Genomic DNA, 21755 nt, shown 5'->3' with positions numbered 1-21755 from the left:
GACAGCAGTCCAGTCATGCAATCCTTTCTACACAGACTGCAGTCCAGTCATGCAAACCTTTCTACACAGACTGCAGTCCAGTCACGCGATGTTTTCCACACAGACTGCAGTCCAGTCACTCAATCCTTACCACACGTACTGCAGTCCTGTCACTCAGTCCTTTCCACAGAGACTGCAGTCCAGTCACTCAGTCCTTTCCACACAGACTGCAGTCCAGTCACACAGTCCTTTCCACACAGACTGCAGTCCAGTCACTCAATCCTTTTCACACAGACTGCAGTCATGTCACATGGTCCTTTCCAAACAGACTGCAGTCCAGTCACGCAGTCCTTTCCACACAGACTGCAGTCCAGTCACACAGTCCTTTACACACGGACTGCAGTCCAGTAACTCAGTCCTTTCCACACAGACTGCAGTCCAGTCACTCAGTCCTTTCCACACAGACAGCAGTCCAGTCACGCAGACCTTTCCACACAGACTGCAGTCCAGTCACTCAATCCTTTCCACACAGACTGCAGACCAGTCACACAGTCCTTTCCACACAGACTGCAGTCCTGTCACTCAGTCCTTTCCACACAGACTGCAGTCCAGTCACACAGTCCTTTCCACACAGACGGCAGTCCAGTCACTCAATCCTTTCCACACAGACTGCAATCCAGTCACACGGTCCTTTCCACACAGACTGCAGTCCTGTCACTCAATCCTTTCCACACAGACTGCAGTCATGCCACATGGTCCTTTCCAAACAGACTGCAGTCCAGTCACACGATGTTTTCCACTCAGACTGCAGTCCAGTCACACAGTCCTTTCCACACGGACTGCAGTCCAGTCACTCAGTCCTTTCCACACAGACTGCAGTCCAGTCACACAGTCCTTTCCACACAGACTGCAGTCCAGTCACACAGTCCTTTCAACACAGACTGCAGTCCAGTCACACGGTCCTTTCCACACAGACTGCAGTCCAGTCACTCAATCCGTTCCACACAGACTGCAGTCCAGTATCACGGTCCTTTCCACACAGACTGCAGTCCAGTCACACGGTCCTTTCCACACAGACTGCAGTCCTGTCACTCAATCCTTTCCACACAGACTGCAGTCATGTCACATGGTCCTTTCCAAACAGACTGCAGTCCAGTCACGCAGTCCTTTCCACACAGACTGCAGTCCAGTCACGCGATGTTTTCCACACAGACTGCAGTCCAGTCACTCAATCCTTCGCACACAGACTGCAGTCCAGTCACACGATGTTTTCCACACAGACTGCAGTACAGTCACTCAATCCTTTCCACACAGACTGCAGTCCAGACACGCAATCCTTTCCACACAGACTGCAGTCCAGTCACTCAGTCCTTTCCACACAGACAGCAGTCCAGTCACGCAGACCTTTCCACACAGACTGCAGTCCAGTCACACAGTCCTTTCCACACAGACTGCAGTCCTGTCACTCAGTCCTTTCCACACAGACTGCAGTCCAGTCACACGTCCCTTTCCACACAGACTGCAGTCCTGTCACTCAATCCTTTCCACACAGACTGCAGTCATGTCACATGGTCCTTTCCAAACAGACTGCAGTCCAGTCACGCAGTCCTTTCCACACAGACTGCAGTCCAGTCACACAGTCCTTTCCACACGGACTGCAGTCCAGTCACTCAGTCCTTTCCACACAGACTGCAGTCCAATCACACAGTCCTTTCCACACGGACTGCATTCCAGTCACTCAGTCCTTTCCACACAGACTGCAGTCCAATCACACAGTCCTTTCCACACAGACTGCAGTCCAGTCACACAGTCCTTTCCACACAGACTGCAGTCCAGTCACACGGTCCTTTCCACACAGACTGCAGTCCAGTCACTCAATCCGTTCCACACAGACTGCAGTCCAGTATCACGGTCCTTTCCACACAGACTGCAGTCCAGTCACTCAATCCTTTCCACACAGACTGCAGTCCAGTCACTCAATCCTTTCCACACAGACTGCAGTCCAGTCACACGGTCCTTTCCAAACAGACTGCAGTCCAGTCACGCAGTCCTTTCCAAACAGACTGCAGTCCAGTCACGCAGTCCTTTCAACACAAACTGCAGTCCAGTCACGCAGTCCTTTCAACACAGTCTGCAGTCCAGTCACTCAATCCTTTACACACAGACTGCAGTTCACTAAAGCAGTCCTATACACACAGACTGCAGTCCAGTCACTCTATCCTTTCCACACAGACTGCAGCACAGTTACACGGTCCTTTCCACACAGACTGCAGTCCAGTCACACAGTCCTTTCCACACAGACTGCAGCCCAGTCACACAGTCCGTCCACACAGACTGCAGTCCAGTCAATCAATCCTTTCCACACAGAGTGCAGTCCAGTCACTCAATCCGTTCCACACAGACTGCAGTTCACTAAAGCAGTCCTATACACACAGACTGCAGTCCAGTCACTCTATCCTTTCCACACAGACTGCAGTCCAGTCACTCTATCCTTTCCACACAGACTGCAGTCCAGTCACTCTATCCTTTCCACACAGACTGCAGTACAGTCACACGGTCCTTTCCACACAGACTGCAGTCCAGTCACACAGTCCTTTCCACACAGACTGCAGCCCAGTCACACAGTCCGTCCACACAGACTGCAGTCCAGTCAATCAATCCTTTCCACACAAACTGCAGTCCAGTCACACAGTACTTTCCACACAGACTGCAGTCCACTCATGCAGTCCTATACACACAGACTGCAGTCCAGTCACACAGCCCTTTCCACACAGACTGCAGTCCCGTATCACGGTCCTTTCCACACAGACTGCAGTCCAGTCACTCAATCCTTTCCACACAGACTGCAGTCCAGTCACGCAATCGTTTCCACACAGACTGCAGTCCAGTCACTCAATCCTTTCCACACAGTCTGCAGTCCAGTCACTCAATCCTTTACACACAGACTGCAGTCCATTCACACAGTACATTCCACACAGTCTGCAGTCCACTCATGCAGTCCTATACACACAGACTGCAGTCCAGTCACTCAATCCTTTCCACACAGACTGCAGTCCAGTCACACAATGCTTTCCACACAGACTGCAGTCCAGTCAATCAGTCCTTTCCACACAAACTGCAGTCCAGTCACACAGTACTTTCCACACAGACTGCAATCCAGTCACACAGTACTTTCCACACAGACTGCAGTCCACTCATGCAGTCCTATACACACAGACTGCAGTCCAGTCACACAGCCCTTTCCACACAGACTGCAGTCCAGTCACGCAATCGTTTCCACACAGACTGCAGTCCAGTCACTCAATCCTTTCCACACAGACTGCAGTCCAGTCACTCAATCCTTTCCACACAGACTGCAGTCCAGTCACACAGTCCTTTCCACACAGACTGCAGTGCAGTCACGCAATCCTTTCCACACAGACTGAAGTCCAGTCACACAGTCCTTTCCACACAGACTGCAGTCCAGTCGCACAGTCCTTCCCACACAGACAGCAGTCCAGTCATGCAATCCTTTCTACACAGACTGCAGTCCAGTCATGCAAACCTTTCCACACAGACTGCAGTCCAGTCACGCGATATTTTCCACACAGACTGCAGTCCTGTCACTCAATCCTTTCCACACAGACTGCAGTCCAGTCACACGATGTTTTCCACACAGACTGCAGTCCAGTCACGCGATGTTTTCCACACAGACTGCAGTCCAGTCACACAGTACATTCCACACAGTCTGCAGTCCACTCATGCAGTCCTATACACACAGACTGCAGTCCAGTCACTCAATCCTTTCCACACAGACTGCAGTCCAGTCACACAATGCTTTCCACACAGACTGCAGTCCAGTCAATCAATCCTTTCCACACAAACTGCAGTCCAGTCACACAGTACTTTCCACACAGACTGCAATCCAGTCACACAGTACTTTACACACAGACTGCAGTCCAGTCACTCAGTCCTTTCCACACAGACAGCAGTCCAGTCACGCAGACCTTTCCACACACACTGCAGTCCAGTCACTCAATCCTTTCCACACAGACTGCAGTCCAGTCACACAGTCCTTTCCACACAGACTGCAGTCCTGTCACTCAGTCCTTTCCACACAGACTGCAGTCCAGTCACACAGTCCTTTCCACACAGACTGCAGTCCAGTCACTCAATCCTTTCCACACAGACTGCAGTCCAGTCATACAGTCCTTTCCACACAGACTGCAGTCCAGTCACTCAATCCTTACCACACGGACTGCAGTCCTGTCACTCAGTCCTTTCCACACAGACTGCAGTCCAGTCACTCAGTCCTTTGCACACAGACTGCAGTCCAGTCACACAGTCCTTTCCACACAGACTGCAGTCCAGTCACTCAATCCTTTCCACACAGACTGCAGTCATGTCACATGGTCCTTTCCAAACAGACTGCAGTCCAGTCACGCAGTCCTTTCCACACAGACTGCAGTCCAGTCACACAGTCCTTTCCACACGGACTGCAGTCCAGTCACTCAGTCCTTTCCACACAGACTGCAGTCCAGTCACTCAGTCCTTTCCACACAGACAGCAGTCCAGTCACGCAGACCTTTCCACACAGACTGCAGTCCAGTCACTCAATCCGTTCCACACAGACTGCAGTCCAGTATCACGGTCCTTTCCACACAGACTGCAGTCCAGTCACACGGTCCTTTCCAAACAGACTGCAGTCCAGTCACGCAGTCCTTTCCACACAGACTGCAGTCCAGTCACGCGATGTTTTCCACACAGACTGCAGTCCAGTCACTCAATCCTTCGCACACAGACTGCAGTCCAGTCACACGATGTTTTCCACACAGACTGCAGTACAGTCACGCAATCCTTTCCACACAGACTGCAGTCCAATCACACAGTCCTTTCCACACAGACTGCAGTCCAGTCACACAGTCCTTTCCACACAGACTGCAGTCCAGTCACACGGTCCTTTCCACACAGACTGCAGTCCAGTCACTCAATCCGTTCCACACAGACTGCAGTCCAGTATCACGGTCCTTTCCACACAGACTGCAGTCCAGTCACTCAAACCTTTCCACACAGACTGCAGTCCAGTCACTCAATCCTTTCCACACAGACTGCAGTCCAGTCACACGGTCCTTTCCAAACAGACTGCAGTCCAGTCACGCAGTCCTTTCCAAACAGACTGCAGTCCAGTCACGCAGTCCTTTCAACACAAACTGCAGTCCAGTCACGCAGTCCTTTCAACACAGTCTGCAGTCCCGTCACTCAATCCTTTACACACAGACTGCAGTTCACTAAAGCAGTCCTATACACACAGACTGCAGTCCAGTCACTCTATCCTTTCCACACAGTCTGCAGCACAGTTACACGGTCCTTTCCACACAGACTGCAGTCCAGTCACACAGTCCTTTCACACAGACTGCAGCCCAGTCACACAGTCCGTCCACACAGACTGCAGTCCAGTCAATCAATCCTTTCCACACAAACTGCAGTCCAGTCACACAGTACTTTCCACACAGACTGCAGTCCACTCATGCAGTCCTATACACACAGACTGCAGTCCAGTCACACAGCCCTTTCCACACAGACTGCAGTCCTGTCACTCAGTCCTTTCCACACAGACTGCAGTCCAGTCACACAGTCCTTTCCACACAGACGGCAGTCCAGTCACTCAATCCTTTCCACACAGACTGCAATCCAGTCACACGGTCCTTTCCACACAGACTGCAGTCCTGTCACTCAATCCTTTCCACACAGACTGCAGTCATGCCACATGGTCCTTTCCAAACAGACTGCAGTCCAGTCACACGATGTTTTCCACACAGACTGCAGTCCAGTCACACAGTCCTTTCCACACGGACTGCAGTCCAGTCACTCAGTCCTTTCCACACAGACTGCAGTCCAGTCACACAGTCCTTTCAACACAGACTGCAGTCCAGTCACACGGTCCTTTCCACACAGACTGCAGTCCAGTCACTCAATCCGTTCCACACAGACTGCAGTCCAGTATCACGGTCCTTTCCACACAGACTGCAGTCCAGTCACACGGTCCTTTCCACACAGACTGCAGTCCTGTCACTCAATCCTTTCCACACAGACTGCAGTCATGTCACATGGTCCTTTCCAAACAGACTGCAGTCCAGTCACGCAGTCCTTTCCACACAGACTGCAGTCCAGTCACGCGATGTTTTCCACACAGACTGCAGTCCAGTCACTCAATCCTTCGCACACAGACTGCAGTCCAGTCACACGATGTTTTCCACACAGACTGCAGTACAGTCACTCAATCCTTTCCACACAGACTGCAGTCCAGACACGCAATCCTTTCCACACAGACTGCAGTCCAGTCACTCAGTCCTTTCCACACAGACAGCAGTCCAGTCACGCAGACCTTTCCACACAGACTGCAGTCCAGTCACTCAATCCTTTCCACACAGACTGCAGTCCAGTCACACAGTCCGTTCCACACAGACTGCAGTCCTGTCACTCAGTCCTTTCCACACAGACTGCAGTCCAGTCACACAGTCCATTCCACACAGACTGCAGTCCAGTCACTCAATCCTTTCCACACAGACTGCAGTCCAGTCACACGTCCCTTTCCACACAGACTGCAGTCCTGTCACTCAATCCTTTCCACACAGACTGCAGTCATGTCACATGGTCCTTTCCAAACAGACTGCAGTCCAGTCACGCAGTCCTTTCCACACAGACTGCAGTCCAGTCACACAGTCCTTTCCACACGGACTGCAGTCCAGTCACTCAGTCCTTTCCACACAGACTGCAGTCCAATCACACAGTCCTTTCCACACGGACTGCATTCCAGTCACTCAGTCCTTTCCACACAGACTGCAGTCCAATCACACAGTCCTTTCCACACAGACTGCAGTCCAGTCACACAGTCCTTTCCACACAGACTGCAGTCCAGTCACACGGTCCTTTCCACACAGACTGCAGTCCAGTCACTCAATCCGTTCCACACAGACTGCAGTCCAGTATCACGGTCCTTTCCACACAGACTGCAGTCCAGTCACTCAATCCTTTCCACACAGACTGCAGTCCAGTCACTCAATCCTTTCCACACAGACTGCAGTCCAGTCACACGGTCCTTTCCAAACAGACTGCAGTCCAGTCACGCAGTCCTTTCCAAACAGACTGCAGTCCAGTCACGCAGTCCTTTCAACACAAACTGCAGTCCAGTCACGCAGTCCTTTCAACACAGTCTGCAGTCCAGTCACTCAATCCTTTACACACAGACTGCAGTTCACTAAAGCAGTCCTATACACACAGACTGCAGTCCAGTCACTCTATCCTTTCCACACAGACTGCAGCACAGTTACACGGTCCTTTCCACACAGACTGCAGTCCAGTCACACAGTCCTTTCCACACAGACTGCAGCCCAGTCACACAGTCCGTCCACACAGACTGCAGTCCAGTCAATCAATCCTTTCCACACAGACTGCAGTCCAGTCACTCAATCCGTTCCACACAGACTGCAGTTCACTAAAGCAGTCCTATACACACAGACTGCAGTCCAGTCACTCTATCCTTTCCACACAGACTGCAGTCCAGTCACTCTATCCTTTCCACACAGACTGCAGTCCAGTCACTCTATCCTTTCCACACAGACTGCAGTACAGTCACACGGTCCTTTCCACACAGACAGCAGTCCAGTCATGCAATCCTTTCTACACAGACTGCAGTCCAGTCATGCAAACCTTTCCACACAGACTGCAGTCCAGTCACGCGATATTTTCCACACAGACTGCAGTCCTGTCACTCAATCCTTTCCACACAGACTGCAGTCCAGTCACACGATGTTTTCCACACAGACTGCAGTCCAGTCACGCGATGTTTTCCACACAGACTGCAGTCCAGTCACACAGTACATTCCACACAGTCTGCAGTCCACTCATGCAGTCCTATACACACAGACTGCAGTCCAGTCACTCAATCCTTTCCACACAGACTGCAGTCCAGTCACACAATGCTTTCCACACAGACTGCAGTCCAGTCAATCAATCCTTTCCACACAAACTGCAGTCCAGTCACACAGTACTTTCCACACAGACTGTAATCCAGTCACACAGTACTTTACACACAGACTGCAGTCCAGTCACTCAGTCCTTTCCACACAGACAGCAGTCCAGTCACGCAGACCTTTCCACACACACTGCAGTCCAGTCACTCAATCCTTTCCACACAGACTGCAGTCCAGTCACACAGTCCTTTCCACACAGACTGCAGTCCTGTCACTCAGTCCTTTCCACACAGACTGCAGTCCAGTCACACAGTCCTTTCCACACAGACTGCAGTCCAGTCACTCAATCCTTTCCACACAGACTGCAGTCCAGTCATACAGTCCTTTCCACACAGACTGCAGTCCAGTCACTCAATCCTTACCACACGGACTGCAGTCCTGTCACTCAGTCCTTTCCACACAGACTGCAGTCCAGTCACTCAGTCCTTTGCACACAGACTGCAGTCCAGTCACACAGTCCTTTCCACACAGACTGCAGTCCAGTCACTCAATCCTTTCCACACAGACTGCAGTCATGTCACATGGTCCTTTCCAAACAGACTGCAGTCCAGTCACGCAGTCCTTTCCACACAGACTGCAGTCCAGTCACACAGTCCTTTCCACACGGACTGCAGTCCAGTCACTCAGTCCTTTCCACACAGACTGCAGTCCAGTCACTCAGTCCTTTCCACACAGACAGCAGTCCAGTCACGCAGACCTTTCCACACAGACTGCAGTCCAGTCACTCAATCCGTTCCACACAGACTGCAGTCCAGTATCACGGTCCTTTCCACACAGACTGCAGTCCAGTCACACGGTCCTTTCCAACCAGACTGCAGTCCAGTCACGCAGTCCTTTCCACACAGACTGCAGTCCAGTCACGCGATGTTTTCCACACAGACTGCAGTCCAGTCACTCAATCCTTCGCACACAGACTGCAGTCCAGTCACACGATGTTTTCCACACAGACTGCAGTACAGTCACGCAATCCTTTCCACACAGACTGCAGTCCAGTCACTCAGTCCTTTCCACACAGACAGCAGTCCAGTCACGCAGACCTTTCCACACAGACTGCAGTCCAGTCACTCAATCCTTTCCACACAGACTGCAGTCCAGTCACACAGTCCTTTCCACACAGACTGCAGTCCAGTCACTCAATCCTTTCCACACAGACTGCAGTCCAGTCACACGGCCCTTTCCACACAGACTGCAGTCCTGTCACTCAATCCTTTCCACACAGACTGCAGTCATGTCACATGGTCCTTTCCAAACAGACTGCAGTCCAGTCACGCAGTCCTTTCCACACAGACTGCAGTCCAGTCACACAGTCCTTTCCACACGGACTGCAGTCCAGTCACTCAGTCCTTTCCACACAGACTGCAGTCCAATCACACAGTCCTTTCCACACAGACTGCAGTCCAGTCACACAGTCCTTTCCACACAGACTGCAGTCCAGTCACACGGTCCTTTCCACACAGACTGCAGTCCAGTCACTCAATCCGTTCCACACAGACTGCAGTCCAGTATCACGGTCCTTTCCACACAGACTGCAGTCCAGTCACTCAAACCTTTCCACACAGACTGCAGTCCAGTCACTCAATCCTTTCCACACAGACTGCAGTCCAGTCACACGGTCCTTTCCAAACAGACTGCAGTCCAGTCACGCAGTCCTTTCCAAACAGACTGCAGTCCAATCACGCAGTCCTTTCAACACAAACTGCAGTCCAGTCACGCAGTCCTTTCAACACAGTCTGCAGTCCCGTCACTCAATCCTTTACACACAGACTGCAGTTCACTAAAGCAGTCCTATACACACAGACTGCAGTCCAGTCACTCTATCCTTTCCACACAGTCTGCAGCACAGTTACACGGTCCTTTCCACACAGACTGCAGTCCAGTCACACAGTCCTTTCACACAGACTGCAGCCCAGTCACACAGTCCGTCCACACAGACTGCAGTCCAGTCAATCAATCCTTTCCACACAAACTGCAGTCCAGTCACACAGTACTTTCCACACAGACTGCAGTCCACTCATGCAGTCCTATACACACAGACTGCAGTCCAGTCACACAGCCCTTTCCACACAGACTGCAGTCCTGTCACTCAGTCCTTTCCACACAGACTGCAGTCCAGTCACACAGTCCTTTCCACACAGACGGCAGTCCAGTCACTCAATCCTTTCCACACAGACTGCAATCCAGTCACACGGTCCTTTCCACACAGACTGCAGTCCTGTCACTCAATCCTTTCCACACAGACTGCAGTCATGCCACATGGTCCTTTCCAAACAGACTGCAGTCCAGTCACACGATGTTTTCCACACAGACTGCAGTCCAGTCACACAGTCCTTTCCACACGGACTGCAGTCCAGTCACTCAGTCCTTTCCACACAGACTGCAGTCCAGTCACACAGTCCTTTCAACACAGACTGCAGTCCAGTCACACGGTCCTTTCCACACAGACTGCAGTCCAGTCACTCAATCCGTTCCACACAGACTGCAGTCCAGTATCACGGTCCTTTCCACACAGACTGCAGTCCAGTCACACGGTCCTTTCCACACAGACTGCAGTCCTGTCACTCAATCCTTTCCACACAGACTGCAGTCATGTCACATGGTCCTTTCCAAACAGACTGCAGTCCAGTCACGCAGTCCTTTCCACACAGACTGCAGTCCAGTCACGCGATGTTTTCCACACAGACTGCAGTCCAGTCACTCAATCCTTCGCACACAGACTGCAGTCCAGTCACACGATGTTTTCCACACAGACTGCAGTACAGTCACTCAATCCTTTCCACACAGACTGCAGTCCAGACACGCAATCCTTTCCACACAGACTGCAGTCCAGTCACTCAGTCCTTTCCACACAGACAGCAGTCCAGTCACGCAGACCTTTCCACACAGACTGCAGTCCAGTCACTCAATCCTTTCCACACAGACTGCAGTCCAGTCACACAGTCCGTTCCACACAGACTGCAGTCCTGTCACTCAGTCCTTTCCACACAGACTGCAGTCCAGTCACACAGTCCGTTCCACACAGACTGCAGTCCAGTCACTCAATCCTTTCCACACAGACTGCAGTCCAGTCACACGGTCCTTTCCACACAGACTGCAGTCCAGTCACTCAATCCGTTCCACACAGACTGCAGTCCAGTATCACGGTCCTTTCCACACAGACTGCAGTCCAGTCACACGGTCCTTTCCACACAGACTGCAGTCCTGTCACTCAATCCTTTCCACACAGACTGCAGTCATGTCACATGGTCCTTTCCAAACAGACTGCAGTCCAGTCACGCAGTCCTTTCCACACAGACTGCAGTCCAGTCACGCGATGTTTTCCACACAGACTGCAGTCCAGTCACACAGTCCTTTCCACACGGACTGCAGTCCAGTCACTCAGTCCTTTCCACACAGACTGCAGTCCAATCACACAGTCCTTTCCACACAGACTGCAGTCCAGTCACACAGTCCTTTCCACACAGACTGCAGTCCAGTCACACGGTTCTTTCCACACAGACTGCAGTCCAGTCACTCAATCCGTTCCACACAGACTGCAGTCCAGTATCACGGTCCTTTCCACACAGACTGCAGTCCAGTCACTCAAACCTTTCCACACAGACTGCAGTCCAGTCACTCAATCCTTTCCACACAGACTGCAGTCCAGTCACACGGTCCTTTCCAAACAGACTGCAGTCCAGTCACGCAGTCCTTTCCAAACAGACTGCAGTCCAGTCACGCAGTCCTTTCAACACAAACTGCAGTCCAGTCACGCAGTCCTTTCAACACAGTCTGCAGTCCCGTCACTCAATCCTTTACACACAGACTGCAGTTCACTAAAGCAGTCCTATACACACAGACTGCAGTCCAGTCACTCTATCCTTTCCACACAGTCTGCAGCACAGTTACATGGTCCTTTCCACACAGACTGCAGTCCAGTCACACAGTCCTTTCACACAGACTGCAGCCCAGTCACACAGTCCGTCCACACAGACTGCAGTCCAGTCAATCAATCCTTTCCACACAAACTGCAGTCCAGTCACACAGTACTTTCCACACAGACTGCAGTCCACTCATGCAGTCCTATACACACAGACTGCAGTCCAGTCACACAGCCCTTTCCACACAGACTGCAGTCCTGTCACTCAGTCCTTTCCACACAGACTGCAGTCCAGTCACACAGTCCTTTCCACACAGACGGCAGTCCAGTCACTCAATCCTTTCCACACAGACTGCAATCCAGTCACACGGTCCTTTCCACACAGACTGCAGTCCTGTCACTCAATCCTTTCCACACAGACTGCAGTCATGCCACATGGTCCTTTCCAAACAGACTGCAGTCCAGTCACACGATGTTTTCCACACAGACTGCAGTCCAGTCACACAGTCCTTTCCACACGGACTGCAGTCCAGTCACTCAGTCCTTTCCACACAGACTGCAGTCCAGTCACACAGTCCTTTCAACACAGACTGCAGTCCAGTCACACGGTCCTTTCCACACAGACTGCAGTCCAGTCACTCAATCCGTTCCACACAGACTGCAGTCCAGTATCACGGTCCTTTCCACACAGACTGCAGTCCAGTCACACGGTCCTTTCCACACAGACTGCAGTCCTGTCACTCAATCCTTTCCACACAGACTGCAGTCATGTCACATGGTCCTTTCCAAACAGACTGCAGTCCAGTCACGCAGTCCTTTCCACACAGACTGCAGTCCAGTCACGCGATGTTTTCCACACAGACTGCAGTCCAGTCACTCAATCCTTCGCACACAGACTGCAGTCCAGTCACACGATGTTTTCCACACAGACTGCAGTACAGTCACTCAATCCTTTCCACACAGACTGCAGTCCAGACACGCAATCCTTTCCACACAGACTGCAGTCCAGTCACTCAGTCCTTTCCACACAGACAGCAGTCCAGTCACGCAGACCTTTCCACACAGACTGCAGTCCAGTCACTCAATCCTTTCCACACAGACTGCAGTCCAGTCACACAGTCCGTTCCACACAGACTGCAGTCCTGTCACTCAGTCCTTTCCACACAGACTGCAGTCCAGTCACACAGTCCGTTCCACACAGACTGCAGTCCAGTCACTCAATCCTTTCCACACAGACTGCAGTACAGTCACACGTCCCTTTCCACACAGACTGCAGTCCTGTCACTCAATCCTTTCCACACAGACTGCAGTCATGTCACATGGTCCTTTCCAAACAGACTGCAGTCCAGTCACGCAGTCCTTTCCACACAGACTGCAGTCCAGTCACACAGTCCTTTCCACACGGACTGCAGTCCAGTCACTCAGTCCTTTCCACACAGACTGCATTCCAATCACACAGTCCTTTCCACACGGACTGCATTCCAGTCACTCAGTCCTTTCCACACAGACTGCAGTCCAATCACACAGTCCTTTCCACACAGACTGCAGTCCAGTCACACAGTCCTTTCCACACAGACTGCAGTCCAGTCACACGGTCCTTTCCACACAGACTGCAGTCCAGTCACTCAATCCGTTCCACACAGACTGCAGTCCAGTATCACGGTCCTTTCCACACAGACTGCAGTCCAGTCACTCAATCCTTTCCACACAGACTGCAGTCCAGTCACTCAATCCTTTCCACACAGACTGCAGTCCAGTCACACGGTCCTTTCCAAACAGACTGCAGTCCAGTCACGCAGTCCTTTCCAAACAGACTGCAGTCCAGTCACGCAGTCCTTTCAACACAAACTGCAGTCCAGTCACGCAGTCCTTTCAACACAGTCTGCAGTCCAGTCACTCAATCCTTTACACACAGACTGCAGTTCACTAAAGCAGTCCTATACACACAGACTGCAGTCCAGTCACTCTATCCTTTCCACACAGACTGCAGCACAGTTACACGGTCCTTTCCACACAGACTGCAGTCCAGTCACACAGTCCTTTCCACACAGACTGCAGCCCAGTCACACAGTCCGTCCACACAGACTGCAGTCCAGTCAATCAATCCTTTCCACACAGACTGCAGTCCAGTCACTCAATCCGTTCCACACAGACTGCAGTTCACTAAAGCAGTCCTATACACACAGACTGCAGTCCAGTCACTCTATCCTTTCCACACAGACTGCAGTCCAGTCACTCTATCCTTTCCACACAGACTGCAGTCCAGTCACTCTATCCTTTCCACACAGACTGCAGTACAGTCACACGGTCCTTTCCACACAGACTGCAGTCCAGTCACACAGTCCTTTCCACACAGACTGCAGTCCAGTCACACAGTCCTTTCCACACAGACTGCAGTCCAGTCACACGGTTCTTTCCACACAGACTGCAGTCCAGTCACTCAATCCGTTCCACACAGACTGCAGTCCAGTATCACGGTCCTTTCCACACAGACTGCAGACCAGTCACTCAAACCTTTCCACACAGACTGCAGTCCAGTCACTCAATCCTTTCCACACAGACTGCAGCCCAGTCACACAGTCCGTCCACACAGACTGCAGTCCAGTCATTCAATCCTTTCCACACAAACTGCAGTCCAGTCACACAGTACTTTCCACACAGACTGCAGTCCACTCATGCAGTCCTATACACACAGACTGCAGTCCAGTCACACAGCCCTTTCCACACAGACTGCAGTCCCGTATCACGGTCTTTTCCACACAGACTGCAGTCCAGTCACTCAATCCTTTCCACACAGACTGCAGTCCAGTCACGCAATCGTTTCCACACAGACTGCAGTCCAGTCACTCAATCCTTTCCACACAGTCTGCAGTCCAGTCACTCAAACCTTTACACACAGACTGCAGTCCAGTCACACAGTACATTCCACACAGTCTGCAGTCCACTCATGCAGTCCTATACACACAGACTGCAGTCCAGTCACTCAATCCTTTCCACACAGACTGCAGTCCAGTCACACAATGCTTTCCACACAGACTGCAGTCCAGTCAATCAATCCTTTCCACACAAACTGCAGTCCAGTCACACAGTACTTTCCACACAGACTGCAATCCAGTCACACAGTACTTTCCACACAGACTGCAGTCCACTCATGCAGTCCTATACACACAGACTGCAGTCCAGTCACACAGCCCTTTCCACACAGACTGCAGTCCAGTCACGCAATCGTTTCCACACAGACTGCAGTCCAGTCACTCAATCCTTTCCACACAGACTGCAGTCCAGTCACTCAATCCTTTCCACACAGACTGCAGTCCAGTCACACAGTCCTTTCCACACAGACTGCAGTGCAGTCACGCAATCCTTTCCACACAGACTGAAGTCCAGTCACACAGTCCTTTCCACACAGACTGCAGTCCAGTCGCACAGTCCTTCCCACACAGACAGCAGTCCAGTCATGCAATCCTTTCTACACAGACTGCAGTCCAGTCATGCAAACCATTCCACACAGACTGCAGTCCAGTCACGCGATATTTTCCACACAGACTGCAGTCCTGTCACTCAATCCTTTCCACACAGACTGCAGTCCAGTCACGCGATGTTTTCCACACAGACTGCAGTCCAGTCACGCGATGTTTTCCACACAGACTGCAGTCCAGTCACACAGTACATTCCACACAGACTGCAGTCCAGTCAATCAATCCTTTCCACACAAACTGCAGTCCAGTCACACAGTACTTTCCACACAGACTGCAATCCAGTCACACAGTACTTTCCACACAGACTGCAGTCCACTCATGCAGTCCTATACACACAGACTGCAGTCCAGTCACACAGCCCTTTCCACACAGACTGCAGTCCAGTCACGCAATCCTTTCCACACAGACTGCAGTCCAGTCACTCAGTCCTTTCCACACAGACAGCAGTCCAGTCACGCAGAACTTTCCACACAGACTGCAGTCCAGTCACTCAATCCTTTCCACACAGACTGCAGTCCAGTCACACAGTCCTTTCCACACAGACTGCAGTCCTGTCACTCAGTCCTTTCCACACAGACTGCAGTCCAGTCACACAGTCCTTTCCACACAGACTGCAGTCCAGTCACTCAATCCTTTCCACACAGACTGCAGTCCAGTCATACAGTCCTTTCCACACAGACTGCAGTCCAGTCACTCAATCCTTACCACACGGACTGCAGTCCTGTCACTCAGTCCTTTCCACACAGACTGCAGTCCAGTCACTCAGTCCTTTGCACACAGACTGCAGTCCAGTCACACAGTCCTTTCCACACAGACTGCAGTCCAGTCACTCAATCCTTTCCACACAGACTGCAGTCATGTCACATGGTCCTTTCCAAACAGACTGCAGTCCAGTCACGCAGTCCTTTCCACACAGACTGCAGTCCAGTCACACAGTCCTTTCCACACGGACTGCAGTCCAGTCACTCAGTCCTTTCCACACAGACTGCAGTCCAGTCACTCAGTCCTTTCCACACAGACAGCAGTCCAGTCACGCAGACCTTTCCACACAGACTGCAGTCCAGTCACTCAATCCTTTCCACACAGACTGCAGTCCAGTCACACAGTCCTTTCCACACAGACTGCAGTCCTGTCACTCAGTCCTTTCCACACAGACTGCAGTCCAGTCACACAGTCCTTTCCACACAGACGGCAGTCCAGTCACTCAATCCTTTCCACACAGACTGCAATCCAGTCACACGGTCCTTTCCACACAGACTGCAGTCCTGTCACTCAATCCTTTCCACACAGACTGCAGGCATGCCACATGGTCCTTTCCAAACAGACTGCAGTCCAGTCACACAGTCCTTTCCACACGGACTGCAGTCCAGTCACTCAGTCCTTTCCACACAGACTGCAGTCCAGTCACACAGTCCTTTCCACACAGACTGCAGTCCAGTCACACAGTCCTTTCAACACAGACTGCAGTCCAGTCACACGGTCCTTTCCACACATACTGCAGTCCAGTCACTCAATCCGTTCCACACAGACTGCAGTCCAGTCACACAGCCCTTTCCACACAGACTGCAGTCCTGTCACTCAGTCCTTTCCACACAGACTGCAGTCCAGTCACACAGTCCTTTCCACACAGACGGCAGTCCAGTCACTCAATCCTTTCCACACAGACTGCAATCCAGTCACACGGTCCTTTCCACACAGACTGCAGTCCTGTCACTCAATCCTTTCCACACAGACTGCAGTCATGCCACATGGTCCTTTCCAAACAGACTGCAGTCCAGTCACACGATGTTTTCCACACAGACTGCAGTCCAGTCACACAGTCCTTTCCACACGGACTGCAGTCCAGTCACTCAGTCCTTTCCACACAGACTGCAGTCCAGTCACACAGTCCTTTCAACACAGACTGCAGTCCAGTCACACGGTCCTTTCCACACAGACTGCAGTCCAGTCACTCAATCCGTTCCACACAGACTGCAGTCCAGTATCACGGTCCTTTCCACACAGACTGCAGTCCAGTCACACGGTCCTTTCCACACAGACTGCAGTCCTGTCACTCAATCCTTTCCACACAGACTGCAGTCATGTCACATGTTCCTTTCCAAACAGACTGCAGTCCAGTCACGCAGTCCTTTCCACACAGACTGCAGTCCAGTCACGCGATGTTTTCCACACTGACTGCAGTCCAGTCACTCAATCCTTCGCACACAGACTGCAGTCCAGTCACACGATGTTTTCCACACAGACTGCAGTACAGTCACTCAATCCTTTCCACACAGACTGCAGTCCAGACACGCAATCCTTTCCACACAGACTGCAGTCCAGTCACTCAGTCCTTTCCACACAGACAGCAGTCCAGTCACGCAGACCTTTCCACACAGACTGCAGTCCAGTCACTCAATCCTTTCCACACAGACTGCAGTCCAGTCACACAGTCCGTTCCACACAGACTGCAGTCCTGTCACTCAGTCCTTTCCACACAGACTGCAGTCCAGTCACACAGTCCGTTCCACACAGACTGCAGTCCAGTCACTCAATCCTTTCCACACAGACTGCAGTCCAGTCACACGTCCCTTTCCACACAGACTGCAGTCCTGTCACTCAATCCTTTCCACACAGACTGCAGTCATGTCACATGGTCCTTTCCAAACAGACTGCAGTCCAGTCACGCAGTCCTTTCCACACAGACTGCAGTCCAGTCACACAGTCCTTTCCACATGGACTGCAGTCCAGTCACTCAGTCCTTTCCACACAGACTGCAGTCCAATCACACAGTCCTTTCCACACGGACTGCATTCCAGTCACTCAGTCCTTTCCACACAGACTGCAGTCCAATCACACAGTCCTTTCCACACAGACTGCAGTCCAGTCACACAGTCCTTTCCACACAGACTGCAGTCCAGTCACACGGTCCTTTCCACACAGACTGCAGTCCAGTCACTCAATCCGTTCCACACAGACTGCAGTCCAGTATCACGGTCCTTTCCACACAGACTGCAGTCCAGTCACTCAATCCTTTCCACACAGACTGCAGTCCAGTCACTCAATCCTTTCCACACAGACTGCAGTCCAGTCACACGGTCCTTTCCAAACAGACTGCAGTCCAGTCACGCAGTCCTTTCCAAACAGACTGCAGTCCAGTCACGCAGTCCTTTCAACACAAACTGCAGTCCAGTCACGCAGTCCTTTCAACACAGTCTGCAGTCCAGTCACTCAATCCTTTACACACAGACTGCAGTTCACTAAAGCAGTCCTATACACACAGACTGCAGTCCAGTCACTCTATCCTTTCCACACAGACTGCAGCACAGTTACACGGTCCTTTCCACACAGACTGCAGTCCAGTCACACAGTCCTTTCCACACAGACTGCAGCCCAGTCACACAGTCCGTCCACACAGACTGCAGTCCAGTCAATCAATCCTTTCCACACAGACTGCAGTCCAGTCACTCAATCCGTTCCACACAGACTGCAGTTCACTAAAGCAGTCCTATACACACAGACTGCAGTCCAGTCACTCTATCCTTTCCACACAGACTGCAGTCCAGTCACTCTATCCTTTCCACACAGACTGCAGTCCAGTCACTCTATCCTTTCCACACAGACTGCAGTACAGTCACACGGTCCTTTCCACACAGACTGCAGTCCAGTCACACAGTCCTTTCCACACAGACTGCAGTCCAGTCACACAGTCCTTTCCACACAGACTGCAGTCCAGTCACACGGTTCTTTCCACACAGACTGCAGTCCAGTCACTCAATCCGTTCCACACAGACTGCAGTCCAGTATCACGGTCCTTTCCACACAGACTGCAGACCAGTCACTCAAACCTTTCCACACAGACTGCAGTCCAGTCACTCAATCCTTTCCACACAGACTGCAGCCCAGTCACACAGTCCGTCCACACAGACTGCAGTCCAGTCATTCAATCCTTTCCACACAAACTGCAGTCCAGTCACACAGTACTTTCCACACAGACTGCAGTCCACTCATGCAGTCCTATACACACAGACTGCAGTCCAGTCACACAGCCCTTTCCACACAGACTGCAGTCCCGTATCACGGTCTTTTCCACACAGACTGCAGTCCAGTCACTCAATCCTTTCCACACAGACTGCAGTCCAGTCACGCAATCGTTTCCACACAGACTGCAGTCCAGTCACTCAATCCTTTCCACACAGTCTGCAGTCCAGTCACTCAAACCTTTACACACAGAATGCAGTCCAGTCACACAGTACATTCCACACAGTCTGCAGTCCACTCATGCAGTCCTATACACACAGACTGCAGTCCAGTCACTCAATCCTTTCCACACAGACTGCAGTCCAGTCACACAATGCTTTCCACACAGACTGCAGTCCAGTCAATCAATCCTTTCCACACAAACTGCAGTCCAGTCACACAGTACTTTCCACACAGACTGCAATCCAGTCACACAGTACTTTCCACACAGACTGCAGTCCACTCATGCAGTCCTATACACACAGACTGCAGTCCAGTCACACAGCCCTTTCCACACAGACTGCAGTCCAGTCACGCAATCGTTTCCACACAGACTGCAGTCCAGTCACTCAATCCTTTCCACACAGACTGCAGTCATGTCACATGGTCCTTTCCAAACAGACTGCAGTCCAGTCACGCAGTCCTTTCCACACAGACTGCAGTCCAGTCACGCGATGTTTTCCACACTGACTGCAGTCCAGTCACTCAATCCTTCGCACACAGACTGCAGTCCAGTCACACGATGTTTTCCACACAGACTGCAGTACAGTCACTCAATCCTTTCCACACAGACTGCAGTCCAGACACGCAATCCTTTCCACACAGACTGCAGTCCAGTCACTCAGTCCTTTCCACACAGACAGCAGTCCAGTCACGCAGACCTTTCCACACAGACTGCAGTCCAGTCACTCAATCCTTTCCACACAGACTGCAGTCCAGTCACACAGTCCGTTCCACACAGACTGCAGTCCTGTCACTCAGTCCTTTCCACACAGACTGCAGTCCAGTCACACAGTCCGTTCCACACAGACTGCAGTCCAGTCACTCAATCCTTTCCACACAGACTGCAGTCCAGTCACACGTCCCTTTCCACACAGACTGCAGTCCTGTCACTCAATCCTTTCCACACAGACTGCAGTCATGTCACATGGTCCTTTCCAAACAGACTGCAGTCCAGTCACGCAGTCCTTTCCACACAGACTGCAGTCCAGTCACACAGTCCTTTCCACACGGACTGCAGTCCAGTCACTCAGTCCTTTCCACACAGACTGCAGTCCAATCACACAGTCCTTTCCACACGGACTGCATTCCAGTCACTCAGTCCTTTCCACACAGACTGCAGTCCAATCACACAGTCCTTTCCACACAGACTGCAGTCCAGTCACACAGTCCTTTCCACACAGACTGCAGTCCAGTCACACGGTCCTTTCCACACAGACTGCAGTCCAGTCACTCAATCCGTTCCACACAGACTGCAGTCCAGTATCACGGTCCTTTCCACACAGACTGCAGTCCAGTCACTCAATCCTTTCCACACAGACTGCAGTCCAGTCACTCAATCCTTTCCACACAGACTGCAGTCCAGTCACACGGTCCTTTCCAAACAGACTGCAGTCCAGTCACGCAGTCCTTTCCAAACAGACTGCAGTCCAGTCACGCAGTCCTTTCAACACAAACTGCAGTCCAGTCACGCAGTCCTTTCAACACAGTCTGCAGTCCAGTCACTCAATCCTTTACACACAGACTGCAGTTCACTAAAGCAGTCCTATACACACAGACTGCAGTCCAGTCACTCTATCCTTTCCACACAGACTGCAGCACAGTTACACGGTCCTTTCCACACAGACTGCAGTCCAGTCACACAGTCCTTTCCACACAGACTGCAGCCCAGTCACACAGTCCGTCCACACAGACTGCAGTCCAGTCAATCAATCCTTTCCACACAGACTGCAGTCCAGTCACTCAATCCGTTCCACACAGACTGCAGTTCACTAAAGCAGTCCTATACACACAGACTGCAGTCCAGTCACTCTATCCTTTCCACACAGACTGCAGTCCAGTCACTCTATCCTTTCCACACAGACTGCAGTCCAGTCACTCTATCCTTTCCACACAGACTGCAGTACAGTCACACGGTCCTTTCCACACAGACTGCAGTCCAGTCACACAGTCCTTTCCACACAGACTGCAGTCCAGTCACACAGTCCTTTCCACACAGACTGCAGTCCAGTCACACGGTTCTTTCCACACAGACTGCAGTCCAGTCACTCAATCCGTTCCACACAGACTGCAGTCCAGTATCACGGTCCTTTCCACACAGACTGCAGACCAGTCACTCAAACCTTTCCACACAGACTGCAGTCCAGTCACTCAATCCTTTCCACACAGACTGCAGCCCAGTCACACAGTCCGTCCACACAGACTGCAGTC

The sequence above is a fragment of the Hemitrygon akajei genome, chromosome 30 (genome assembly GCF_048418815.1).
Source record: "Hemitrygon akajei chromosome 30, sHemAka1.3, whole genome shotgun sequence".
Taxonomy (NCBI): Eukaryota; Metazoa; Chordata; class Chondrichthyes; order Myliobatiformes; family Dasyatidae; genus Hemitrygon; species Hemitrygon akajei.
This window is presented reverse-complemented; position numbering follows the sequence as displayed.